Below are 13962 nucleotides of genomic sequence, written 5' to 3'. Positions count from 1 at the left end.
TCTATTTGCAACATCATTTGATTCATCGTAGATACGGCTCATTCTTACCAATTGAAAATCTTTAAAATAGTCTATACAATCCTCAAAATCAACTTACGTTTGATTAGTCGATCACTTTCTTCTCTCGTCAAAGCAGTGATCGATGAAGATGTCCGGAATTGCTTTCAATGTCTATATCTGTACTGCCACACAAGTGACACAACCTTATGGATACCAAGAAGTAAGTCAGCTCTGCATGCCGCGCTCCGCTTCCACTCTTCCACATATAGCTCTGCATGAAGACGACTCAGACGAGTGTGCATGACTTAAAGGCTTCGCAAGTGCAGCAATACACGCGCCATTTACATCTTTCACCACTACTCCAACAGTCCAACACCTCCTCTGCCATGCATTAATAATTGGAGTAATGAGTTCAACGTACTTAAGCAAGGGGAAGTGCAGATGTTTAAGGACTGAATTATCAACGTACTGATAATGAAACCTCTTGAGGGACACATTAGGATATTCATCTAACAAGATCTTAAATTCTTAATCAACCTTCACCATCGCGAGATTACTCGAATATAAGTTGGGTGATGCATGTCAGAGCGAACCAGACAATTAAGGTTCATATATGTATGCAGTTTCGTCTTTAACATATTGTTTTCCGAATTGTTTGCATACATCGTGTAGTGATTACATTACATTTGGACTTGAAAACTTAAATATACTTAGGAGTCTTTGATTTTCAATACTAAAAGGAATAACTACGAGTTCGACTTTATAGTAGCATAACTCTCCTACCTAAGTCTTCAAAAGATTCATTCGAAGGCCGGCAAAGAGGGGAGGGATCCTATATCATGGCATTAAATAAATACTCTTGTATGTAATGGGGGGCATAGTAATCAATAACAAAGTCAGTAGGTTTGTTAATTTTAGAAGGCAATAACGACATGTGGTGAAGCCATGTTACTACAAATTTAACATAATCACCATCAGATGCACACCAAAAAATTGTCATTATAAAAGAGATTTAATTTTAGCATGCCTTCACCAAATTAAAGTTTCAATTATCATAGAGACTTGACTTCATCTTGATTGGTGTTTACACTTGCACTAATGCTTATAAAAATGAGATTGACAAACTTGGAAGTAGTAAAAAAAAAAATCTTACATCATATGAGAATGTCCCTTCTTTATTGTTGTCGTAGATCAGATCTGTGATGTACGTCAATATAATAAAGCCAACATGGAATTGTAGTATACTAGTAGTCGATCCCATGTCTATTTAGTAGTTGAGGAACTTGGTGACCTGATCATGGAGCATGTTTTTCCTAGCTTTATTGGAGAACGAGGAATGCAATATTATACAAACCTAACAAGGATTCTATGAGCTAAGCTTAGGGTTTGAGGCTTCCCAAACCTTTTGTGACATATCGAAACTTGAGATTATTCAACCACTATCCAGTATATGTCAAAGATCACTTTATATCATAAACAAATTTTCTTCGCTATTTGTATGGTACAACCTTTATTCCGCAATGCTATTGTACGTGTTTGACACATTTCAGTGTTTTCACTCATCGTTTTTACTATTGCTTTGCGCATTTCACCAGCCGTTTAATGACTCTTAATTTTAAGATTTTTTTACACATATACATTACAGATTTGCTTACATAAGCGTAAGTATTGAACTTAATTTAAATTGAATTAGGAAAGCAACGAATAGATTGAAAGGTAATGTAATGATATCACAAACTACTGAAGTCACAGACAAATATAAACTGTGCATGGAATTGAAAGGGAAAACGATAGAGTAACTAAAGATGTTACAGGTCGATCTTCTTAATTAATAGGGTGATCTTAACTCTAGAGGAACTGTAACAGCTATTGCGGTGAATGATAAATATAAAGCTCCATTAACTAACAAGAAGATTTAACTATACTAACGTTAATATTGGCTTCTTCTTCTCCATGGGGGCCAAAAGATCAAATAGAATCCAAAGAGACTCGTTCTACACGACATGAAAGGCAGGAGAATCTTAAGCTAAAACAACAAGAAAACATGAAGGAAGAATCTATTCACACAACAAAACAATAAAACGTAAAAATTCTTCAGAAACTTTACCGCTTTTTATTTCGACAATCATCATCATCATCATCATCATATCTCAGTCTCTGGGAATCCATTCCCTTTTTACTTTAGAGAAACAGAGAATAACACCTCGAGCACAAAAGAACGCACACATTATGTCTATCAATCACTCTTTCTTGTTCTGTACTTCATCTTTCACAACTCTACACCCACCCTGAACTAACAAAGCTCTCAAGAACACCCAATACAAAAAAAAATACAATTTTTTTTTAATTAATTGGGTTCATCGCAGAGTTGCGTATAATTAACTACATTGTTTACCGGAAGACCTGAAAAGCAGTCAGAAAAATCGACGGTTCAGACGGCGCCATCTGGGCTGGCTTTCTTGATCTCGCCGTGAGAATCGTGCGCAAACAGAGCTTCGAATTCTTCTTTGGAGAGATTAATCTGGATTCTCTTGCGCGAAGCAGCTCGCGGCGAATTAAGGGCTTTTCGTTTCCGCAGGGGCACTCTCGTCTTTTTCGGCGCAGGCGGGCATTCTGTGATCACGGGGATTCTTTGGTTCACCCGTACCGGCGTCCTGAAACCGTCGTCGTCCGCCGCCACGTTTTCGCTGCCGGGCTCCTCCGTGACTGACGAAGACGGCGACGCCTCTGGCCGTCCTGCTTGTTCTTTCTTGGCTTCGTGATCGTATTTCTTGGAGATTTCGAACGTGATCTTGTCGTCTTCGAGAAGAAGACGATCGGGATCCGCAACAGATTTCGGATCGGGTCGTTCGGAAGCCATGAAGGTGTGCTCTGAAATTAGAAGAAGAAGAAGAAGTAGGAGGAGGAGGAGAGATTATAAGAGCGGTAAGAAGAGAGGGAACCCAGATAAGAATAGGACTGTAAAAGATCAAATTCACCTCCTTCTCCTGATTCTATTGGATTTGGGGATGGAAGATGAAATATCGATGGAGTCTTTGAGGGAGAGGGAGAGGGAGAGGGAGAGATGAGTTTATGTGCAATCTTGGTGAACTGGAGAAGAAGGAGAGTTTGTATTTAGTAGTAGAGACGTTATCATATTATGTCTTTGATATGGTTGTTTGAGGACTACGCTTTCTACCCTTTATTTTGTTTTGCTGTGTGTGTAATTTGTTGTGATGAAATGTAGAGCTTTTTGGTGCATCTATGCACGTGGCATGTTATTTGGGGACCATGGAGAGATGAGATAGATCTTCTCGTGGTAATTTGAACCTGAATATTTCGTGATGCTTTGTTCACCTAGCAAGCAAAGCCAAGCCCTAATACAAAACTGATCAGTTTCATATGAATCCCTAAACGTCATTTTTTTTTCTGAATGAGTTAAAGCTGTATAATGTCTGTGTATAAGTACAATTCTCACTGGACATAAAAGTTGTATGGATAGAATTTTACCCCGTCATATATTCTGATAAATAAAGAATTCAAGTCTTGAAAATGTATGACAGATGTATAACTTCTCACAAGAATACGCTCGTTATACCCATCGATACTTTGTCCCATTCTATTAGTTCCGGGATCCTCCCAAGTTTAGCTCACCTTTAAGACTCCTTAGAGGCTTTCACTTAGACAGCTTTATTACAGTAACATTGAGAATTTGAGATTAGGTGAGCCGTAAGCTTGTCTATTAAAGCTTGAAGCTATCGCTTCTTTTAGCCACTAAAGCAAAGAGTGTTCAATCTTTCCCACAATAAGGGGGTGGTTGGAACTATCGACTTGTAAGTTATAACTAATAATAAATAAACTAAATTACCACCATATATATCATATGACTTCCATTAATAAACTTACCTACATGATTCAATTTCTATACGTACATGATGTACATCTACGTATATGCACATGCACTAAAAAATAAGGAATTACCAGCTGGCCGGCATGGTATGCTTCATGTCTGAGTTTGAAAACAGAAACGTGAAACTTTCTTTTTAAGAAAGTAAAAACTAACCAAAAATTTGGTTCATGATCGATCGAAGCACCAGCTATCATAACCGGTCGATCATCGATTTAACTTGGGGTACCCTGCCAAAATGGCATGAGGTATCGCTATAACATCCGCTCAAAGTGGGAATAGATGAGGTAGTAGGTCGCCTAAATACCTAAAATCTTATTAAAAGAAAAACATCATTAATGTGTGTTCGTTGAAGTAAATAACGAAATGAGTTAATAACGTTTATGATCAACAGACGTAACGGATCAATCAACAATTATGTATCCTTAATTATCATTGTAATTATCATTTACTTCTATTGTAATCCTAACCCCTATATAAAGGGGATTATTAATGAAATAAGTATACATAATTCCATTTTTCCTACGTCTTGTACTCTATCTACAGTTGATTAAACCAACACAACATGACTTTCCTATATTGGACTCTGAAGAATTTGAGTATCAACCTCCCCTACAAGTCAACCAAGGCTCAACCATGATCGAATTATGCAAACATGTTTTCATGCATGTAGCTTGGAAGCATAATTAAAATTTTGAATGACAAAGAAATGTCTCTTAGGGCAAAGAAATTTTCTCAAAACGAACTATGGATAATAAAGCAGTAATAACCCTAAAGCGAAGGGCAAATATCATGAACATGTAGGTTCATACAAACCGATCAATGACAATTAATAACAATGTACGGTTTGAAAAATGCATAGGTGATATGACATGAGCAATGGAACGACCTCTTATAAAAAGAGTATAGAATAATGAGAGTGATTTGAAAAAATATATTCAATATCAAATTACAAGGAAAAAACTCCTCAAATTTAAAAGCGACACAAATCTAGGTCAATTCAAAATGTTTCAAACTTCGATTACAGTATGCCATTAATTTTTTAAGATATAATTGTAATGGCTATTATATAATATATATGTCTAAAATTTCATTAGACTTCGGTATTGAAGTATTTTTTAGATTGGATAAGACCTTGATGCAATCGTTGACATATAACCAAGGTTATGAATTTTTCTCAATGAGTTAAGAACATTCAAATTTTAATCAAGATATACGTGGTTCAATTTTTAATATTTTGACTTTGCGAAGTATCACATAAAGTAAAACAATTTCACAAAATATTAGTATGACATGAATAACTGAATGCAAAGAAATGCATCATATGATCCCCACAGTAATAGTACTGAAGAACAATAGTATTATATCTCTACTCTTTTGGGATTCACCATGTTTATAACTTATGGGATAGAAGTATCGTTTTGCAATTATATCAAATTACTCTAAAAATTTGGGTTTATATTCTATTTTTATGTCTTAACTATATACATCATTGACATTTTATGTAACAAGAGCCAACAAGAGACAATTGAACCCTAATACATTTTAAATATTTATGTCAACGACTATTTCATGTGAAAAGAATTAGTGTGATTACAATTGACTTCATTTGCCTTATCTCTAATGACTGCGGATGTAACCGAGTAATAGAGAAGTTTTTATGTCTATCTAGCTGTTATATGTTGCTAAATGAATCCAACAATATCAAAAGAAATTGACCTTCAGGATTTTGACATATTTGGGGTTTGACACAATTCACTGGGATACCCATGTCGTGATATGTGCGTATGTATATTTAAGGAATTACATACGGACATTTATGTTTTAAATAAATAGAAGCAAGAACAAAACAAACAAAAAACTGTAAAAATCCTTAAAATATAATTTTATAGTGGGATTGAAGATGTGATTTTATTTTCATATTTCGTCGCCCCCCTCAAGTTCAACTGTGAAATGTTTAATGCACACTTATATGCACTAAGTCTATATTATGTTTTTATGTTCATTGTAATTACCTGTGTAAAGCTAATCATTCAAAACTTATCACTTAAAGAAATTAGGATTGAGACCATCCTATGCAAAAGACACATGTATTCTCATTATGTTAATCCAACAAAAATTATATAGATTATTTCAACCAACTTACGGACACTTTAAATATTTTATGGTGTTGGTTGATGTGTCGACACGTTAGTCACGTGTCATCACACTATGCACTACTCAAACTAATGTTGATTATGCTAATTACAAACTCATTTGGTCTCACAAAAAATGACTACGGTAATAGTCTTAATAGTGGTAATGCACACTAAAATATCCGTTTAGGGTAATATAATTTTTGCATACACAACCTCTTATTCACTACTACCCCACCATCACCATCATCATTGTAAAAAGAATGAAATCCATGACATCGAATGTCGAAATCCTTGAGCTCGCCAGGATTGAACTTAACTAGATTAATTTACGGGCCAAATTGTGACGCCACATCGTATAATGGTGGAGCCAATTTATATGAATAAATGTTTTTATTGGAAATGAGTTTTCTAATAGTCCGCCATATTGAAACCTTGACAAGTGATCTCTTTTTCCACTAGATATGAGGAATATCATTTTGATGAGACAATTTTCACATTGTTAGGGAGAGATAAAAACAAAGAATGTTCAAAGTGAAGCGACATGAATTGTCGTGATTTGTCCCCACTATATCTCATCTTCATCCCCACTATTTCACAAAGTGATGAGATCACATATATTAGTTGTAAATATGCTTGCAAGGTTCAATGTCCTAAGAAGAGAACATGAGGCCACCCAAGAGGAATTGCGCATTGCGTCACCACCATAGATGGTGGCATGGTGACACCATAAAGTGACATAAAATGGTGTCACAGGCCATGGCTCTCTAAGGAAGAGAAGGAGACCACCTTATGTTCGATATATACTCAATCAAAGGAAGAAAGCGAGTTTGGCACAATTGGATCCATGGATCCATAATCTCAAATCTGCCTCATGAGAATTCCTGAATTTTGGTTATCACTGGGAACACCTCAGATGTTAGAAAAAATCCTTGAAAATATAGAGATCTCTACAAGTAAACCATATGAGGACGTAGGATATTGAGTCTTGATATCGAAACATATTTCGTTGAGAAATACCAACGTAGTAATTTTGGCCTAATGGAAAGAAGTGATCCAGCATGAACTAAGGTTTACTAACAAAGAGATAGATATTTGGGTAAGTGAAGCCGGCACTACAAGTGTAAACCCTATCATATGTCTTTGTTAGGATGCGTAATGAGAAAAAGAGTTTAAACTCACATTATGACGCAAGGTCTCTCACTAACGCACTGGAATCGACTATGAGAATATATTCATTTATAATGGACCATAACGAAATATTCTCGTAATAGATGTCATTGCACTCCACTACCTTATCAGTTTGGTAGTTTCTGAAAAACTGACAAATGTAGCTTATGAATGTACGTGGCAATAAGATATCTCTATGAGAATTGAAATTAATATATATATATATATATATATATATATATATATATATATATATGAAAGTCCTAGAACATACTTCATTCACTCAAGAAGTGGCTTTAGACCACATAGTACTACAAAGGAAATTGAAACGTTCACGAAGTAAATACTTGATTTGGAATAGGGATCAGATGAATTATGTCATTACGTATTCAATATGGATTTGCACCGACTTTTGATGAACTAAAAAGATGTCACTATTGCAAATCTTAAGTCGAGAATGAAAAAGATATTTGAGAAGACATAGTCTCGAAATGGATCTCGAGGATTGTAATATTGATGATTAATTATCAATCGGCTTTTGACACTCTAAAAGTTAAAAGTGAGGCTTCTATAATCCCATGATCAGTCAAAGTCTTTAGAGAAAAATCTTTTTTCGTCTAAATGAAATATGACGAATAAGTGTTGGGAAATGAGATTCCATATTTAAGTGCAAAGACGCATATTTGTACTTAACACAACATGCAAAATTTGACATCTCATTCATTGAATAGCTCCGCGCCCGCGCAACAACAATACCTAAATGTTTAGTTTATTTATTCCTCATATAGAAAAGAGAAAATGACATGGTGAGAGTGAACACTATCCACGTTGTCGCCAGATTTGCTTAAAGTAAATGTGCAAAAGTTATCAAAGCTCCCATAATTAATATAAATATCAAGGGGAGGTGCAGACATCAGGGGGAGTCTAGCACATATATGCTAATCTTAAATGTAATAAGTGTGTTGTGTTATTTTCCTCTTTGACCAAAGTTTTATTTTCTCCCACTGAGTTTTATTACTTGGCAAGGTTTTTAATGATACAACATCCTATGCACCATTATATCTTTAACTCGGCACAATGGGGAGTGTTGAAGGAAAAACATCATTAGTGTGTCTTCGTTGAAGTAAATAACGAAATGAGTTAATAACGTTTATGATCAACGGATGTAACGGGTCAATCAACAATTATGTAGCCTTAATTACCATTTACTTCTATTGTAATCATGACCCCTATATAAAGGAGATTATCAATGAAATGAGTAGACCTAATTACATTTTTCCTACAACAAATCCCAATTTATCTCTACTACTTTAGTCATTGACAAATGATACACACTATCCATTAATGGGTAAGCAACAAAATATTCAAATTCAAATTCAAATCTTAGCTAGTCTCGTAGAGTTATCCATGAAACATCATTAATATTCGTCATTGAGCTTACGCACATATGAGAAACATACATCATTCGTTCAAGGTGGATTCAAGGCGCGCACTAAGGTTCACTTAGCATGGTAGTTGTGTGTGGAGAGCAAGAGTAAAACATATAACGCGTCATTCACAAATATCGATGATAACATTTGTAAACGAAGTATCCATTTGAAGTAGAGGGAAAGAAAAAGAACTTTGGCATAGACAAAGTGGAGAGGTCTCTTATTCATCTCATCCATGAGGTTTATATAGGAGTACATCATGGATACATAAGGCAACAATTAAGTAGGTACATTAAACATAAGGATTGTTACAAAATAGAAATAATGGATGATTAACACAATGAATATGTTGTAAGGTCTATAATGTCTATAACGTCTATGACATGAATAGCCATATTTACAACACAAGTATCTTAATTGAATATTTAGAGCATAACTCGTATATTCCATGCATATATGTTAAGCTTATCGGGCTTTTATGCACTTCATACCTTGAACATAATTGCATGCATGCTGTTGACTATTTGAATCTAGATGTTTGCCTCTACTCTTTCATGTATCGTCCCTAGTAATTGCGTACACGTACCTGTATACATTATCGCACTATGTAAATGACTCGATCATTCAATGTAATATACTAATATTATTGCTCGCTTCCGAATAAAAGTACGTGGTGTCTCAAACATGTAACTAGAAAGAAAATTAGAAGACGTGAAACACTAGTGAGACGTAACGAATCGAAAGAACTCGGTGATACCTCGATCAATGTGTATCCAGGCACATACTCAAAGAGGGGCTGAGGTGTGTTGCAGCCCCCTCAAATTTTGGGGAAAAAAAATTTCATGTATATATATAAGTTCATTTTGTGTTGTTAGCCTGTGTTAAAAAAAACAACAATGAATGAATGAATTAATGATAATTGATAAACGACGTGAGTGTAGAAACTCATTTAATTAAGCATTCCTCTATTCTCTTTTATTCTCTTCTCTTAGACTCTCATCCCTTATTCTCTCATTTTTCTACGAGACTGCGACTGCCGATCTGCCATTCTCTTCTCTCAAGAGTCAAGTCCTCACTCCTCAACATCTTCAGATCTTCTTCTAGTTCTCCCAACTAGCTTATTCAAGGTATTGCACTTAATTTTTTCTTTTAAGATGAAATTTATTTGACGAAATTAGATCAAATTTGGGAATTTGTTTATTTGGGTAATCAAATTCATTGATCCTAGAGAATGTTATTTATTTTTATTATTAATATGTAGTTCCCAATTGCCCAAGACAGTAGTAATTTCTTTATTGTGTTTTTGTTTGAGAGATGAATTCTTTATAATTTAGATTAGATTGCTTAGTTTATTGCATATTAGTAGTGGGTTAGTGGTGAAATTGATAATATTTGTGCTTCTTTGTTTTGTTTTTAGGTGTTGTTTAATGTCAGATCAAACTCAAAATCCTAAGCCACACAAAATACAAAGGAAAGTAAAATCATACTTTCAAAATAGTGATGTTGTTATTGATGATATTCCATGTTTGGTTCAGCATGAAGTCCCTGAATCTTCTAGTTTTGTGAGAGTGCAGTCTCATGAATTTGATGTTAATCACATTGACCGTGATCCGGAAAAGCGCCATTCTATCTTGTCATATTCAATTAACGACCGAGATGAGGTTCGAAGTAAATATACATTTTCTGGTCCATATCAACCAAAATTAGAAGAGTATCCAATGCATGGTTGTGGGGTTCAAGATCGCAGATTTAATACTAAATGGTTTGACAAATATCCTTGGCTTGAGTACTCTGATGCGTATGACAAAGCATTTTGTTTGCCATGCTTTCTTTTTAATAGCAGTAACATGCAGTCATTGTTTAGATAGTGGATTCCTATAGGAGAATAAGTGAGGAAGTTGCAAAGGTGACCTTAGAAAATACCCTTCGAAATGCTACTTATACTTCACCAAAAGTTCAAAAAGAAATTCTAAGTATTTTTACCAATAGAGTTAGAAGAAAAATTCGCATAGAGATTGGGGAGACTAAGTTTTGTCTACTTGTTGATGAAGCAGTTGATGAATCTAATAAGGAACAAATGACAATTATCTTATGATTTGTTGATTCTCATGGGTTTGATCGTGAACGATTCTTCCATGTGGTAAGTGTTAGTGATACTTGTGTTGTAGCTTTTAAGAGTAATACTGATAGTGTCCTTACTAAATATAATCTTCAAGTTGAAAATTTGCTTGGCCAAGGATATGATGGTGCTAGTAACATGCGTGGTGAGTGAAATGGATTGCAAGCTTTATTTTTGCAGAAGTGTCCATATACATATTATGTACATTGTTTTTGCACATCACCTACAACTAGCTTTAAATACTATGACAAAAGATGTGACAGTTGTATTTTTATTCTTTCAAATGCTTACTAGCATTATTAATGTTGTAGACTCATCTGCTAAGCATGTTTATGAGTTGAAATCTACTCAAGAAATTGAAGTTGTGGAACAAATTGCTATTGGGGAACTTGAAACAACAAGGAGAGCTAATCAAACATGCAATTTGCAAAGAACTGGAGCTATTCGGTGGAGTTTAAGGTATTAATCTACAAAAATTTGATGAAATTATTTAACTCAACTAGTTCAATTTTGAAAAATATGAAGGATAATGGACTCAATAGAAAAATACACGGACAAGCTTTGGGTGCTTATACAGCTCTAAGATCATTTGATTTTGTGTTTTGCCTATTGTTGTTGGATAAAACTATGAGAATCACAAATGCTCTTTGTAAGTCTTTGCAAGAACAGTCTCAAGAAATAATAACTGCTATGAATCTGGTTGCTAGTACAAATGGTCGTCTTCAAAAGTTGAGACAAGATGGTTGGGCTAATTTCTTTGCTAGTGTTGTATCGTTTTGTGACACACATACCATTGGTACTCCAGATTTTAGTGCTCATCATATGGTAGGTACGAATCGTCTATGTCAACAACAAAATTGTGTTAATATTGAGCATTATTATCGTGTTGAAAGATTCAATGTTGTAATTGATTTTCAATTAACGAAACTAAATATTAGATTCAATAAGCAAACAAGGTAGCTCTTGATTCTTAGTTCTGCATTGAATCCTAGATTTGATTTTCAATTATTTGACATTGACAAAATATGTTGTTTGGCTAAGAAGTTTTATCCTCATGATATGCCTGATGTGAATGATCTAAGAGACCAGTTGGAGCACTTTGAGTACCAATTCTCTGAACTTGCAAAATTTTCAAGATTTATGTACCATTTATGAGTTATGTCAAGAGTTTGTTAAAACAAGGACACCATTCTTGTTGATTGAGAGAATATTTCGTCTTGTGATGACTCTTCATGTTTCTACAGCTACAACAGAGAGCATTCTCAGCAATGAAGCTCATTGAGAACTGACTTTAAAGCAAGATGAGTGATGATTTTCTTGCAAATTTAATGATAGTTCATATTAAGAGAGAAATTGTTGATTTTATTGATTTAAATTCGGTTATAGATGAGTTTTATGCATTAGGTAACCGAAGAGCACAATTTAAGTAGTTTAAGGATATATGGTTTTCTTGTAATACTTAAGATAAATTTAGCCCCTCTCACTTTTGAATCCTGGTTCCATGCCTGTGCGTATCCCTCGGCTACGTACATGAAATATGGTTAAAGTGTGGATGGATTCAACACACTGAGAAGTTAGTACGTACATCATGATTAATTATTTGTATTGGATTCCTGATGAGTTCTACCGGAGCTGGAGGAACATACTCATTTGTAACCTAGGATTCTTCCCAGCTGAAAGGGGATTCTTCCCAGCTGAAGGACAAGAGAGGTTAGGATTTGGTAACATTCAGCGGTTTAGTGAAAAAGCAGAGCGATTCGGTAATCCTTCCGGTTCAAGTTTCAACCAACTCACTCGATCGCGATATGATATTTCCACGAGAAGATACTAATCGCGGCATAACGCGCGCTTTGAGTGTAAAGCTATGGTTTTCATAATCAAATTGTAATGAAGGAGTTCCTCCACTCACGCTCCTTCGGGTACGTGAAGAACACGCTCTGGTAATTTTATTTTTGCAATTTGGTCTCTATACAACTTCAGTATAATTTATCAATCAATTTGGTTCCTATTGGATATGTGATTGGAGTGGAATATTGAACATAGTACAGTACTTTACAGTTGCATTGGTATATATAGGTACACGGGTGAGCAGATTATTCTCTTGATCGATCTCTCTGAAGTTGATCTTAATCTTGCGAGATAGTTAAAAACTTTAATGGTGTTGGAATTATATGGTTGCCGTACTTTGCAGTCATATTTAGAATAGCAAGTCTTACAGTTTCACAAATTTCCATACTCTCTTAAATTCTTAAAAACAAGATATTTACTTCATAAAATGTTGACTAAATCGCTCAGTATAGATGAATTTTATATAAGTCTTTAATTTATAAGAATTATGATATATGACACGCATATAAGGACATATACAAACTTATAATTCTTGAACAACTATATACAACTCCCTGATAATTGATCCAGTACTACACTACTACTTGTTCGGATTAGAAGAATTGAAACTTGAAAGAAAAGAGAGAAGATCATATTGATCACAACCATGGGAGGTAATAATGAGAGGTAGAGTAACGTACAAAGCAAAAGAAAAATAAAATTACAACAGTGGGTGCTGATGAAACAACCTCATATATTGTAAAGTCTGCTAGCTGATATATATGAATGATTCGGCCAACCATCATATTTCGTGCAACACAATCAATCAGTCATCTTCCTTCCTTCGACTTGCTCCAGATTCAACGCACAACATGCACCCCTGCCTTGTCTAAAACCAAACCCCAGAAATCTTCATTGGACTCTGCACGTTTAGATTTTCATTTTCTGCCTGCACTGCTCACACTGATAACATAAGAGCCCTACCCAGAACATACCTAGCCATGAATCTTTAGCCGGAGAAATTGAGGACTCAACTATTCTTTGCTCTTAATGCTTATCTGAGTCAGTGGATCAAACTGTTAAGTGTAGGCCGGATTGATCCTACTAGCAGAGCTAGTGATTAATTTGTTATCGCGGATCTAATGCAAGGTATCTGAATTAGGAAAGAAATGTTTTTCCCTTTTTAAGAGAGATTGCATCACTGCTGGCTGCTTGAGTTGAAGAAGGACAGGAGCTAGTTTGCTGGGGAGATCAATCCAATTATCCAAGGTTAACAATGTATAGAAGTATTACTTAATCCATCGATCAATTAATTAGCTTCATATATGGATCTACAATTCTACATGCATTGCGCTTAATTAATTTGCGGTCAATATCCATGTAAGTTCATATATA

The sequence above is a fragment of the Argentina anserina genome, chromosome 6, assembly GCF_933775445.1.
Source record: "Argentina anserina chromosome 6, drPotAnse1.1, whole genome shotgun sequence".
NCBI classification, from domain to species: domain Eukaryota; kingdom Viridiplantae; phylum Streptophyta; class Magnoliopsida; order Rosales; family Rosaceae; genus Argentina; species Argentina anserina.
The sequence above is the reverse complement of the archived record's forward strand: the minus strand, read 5'-3'. Positions refer to the sequence as shown.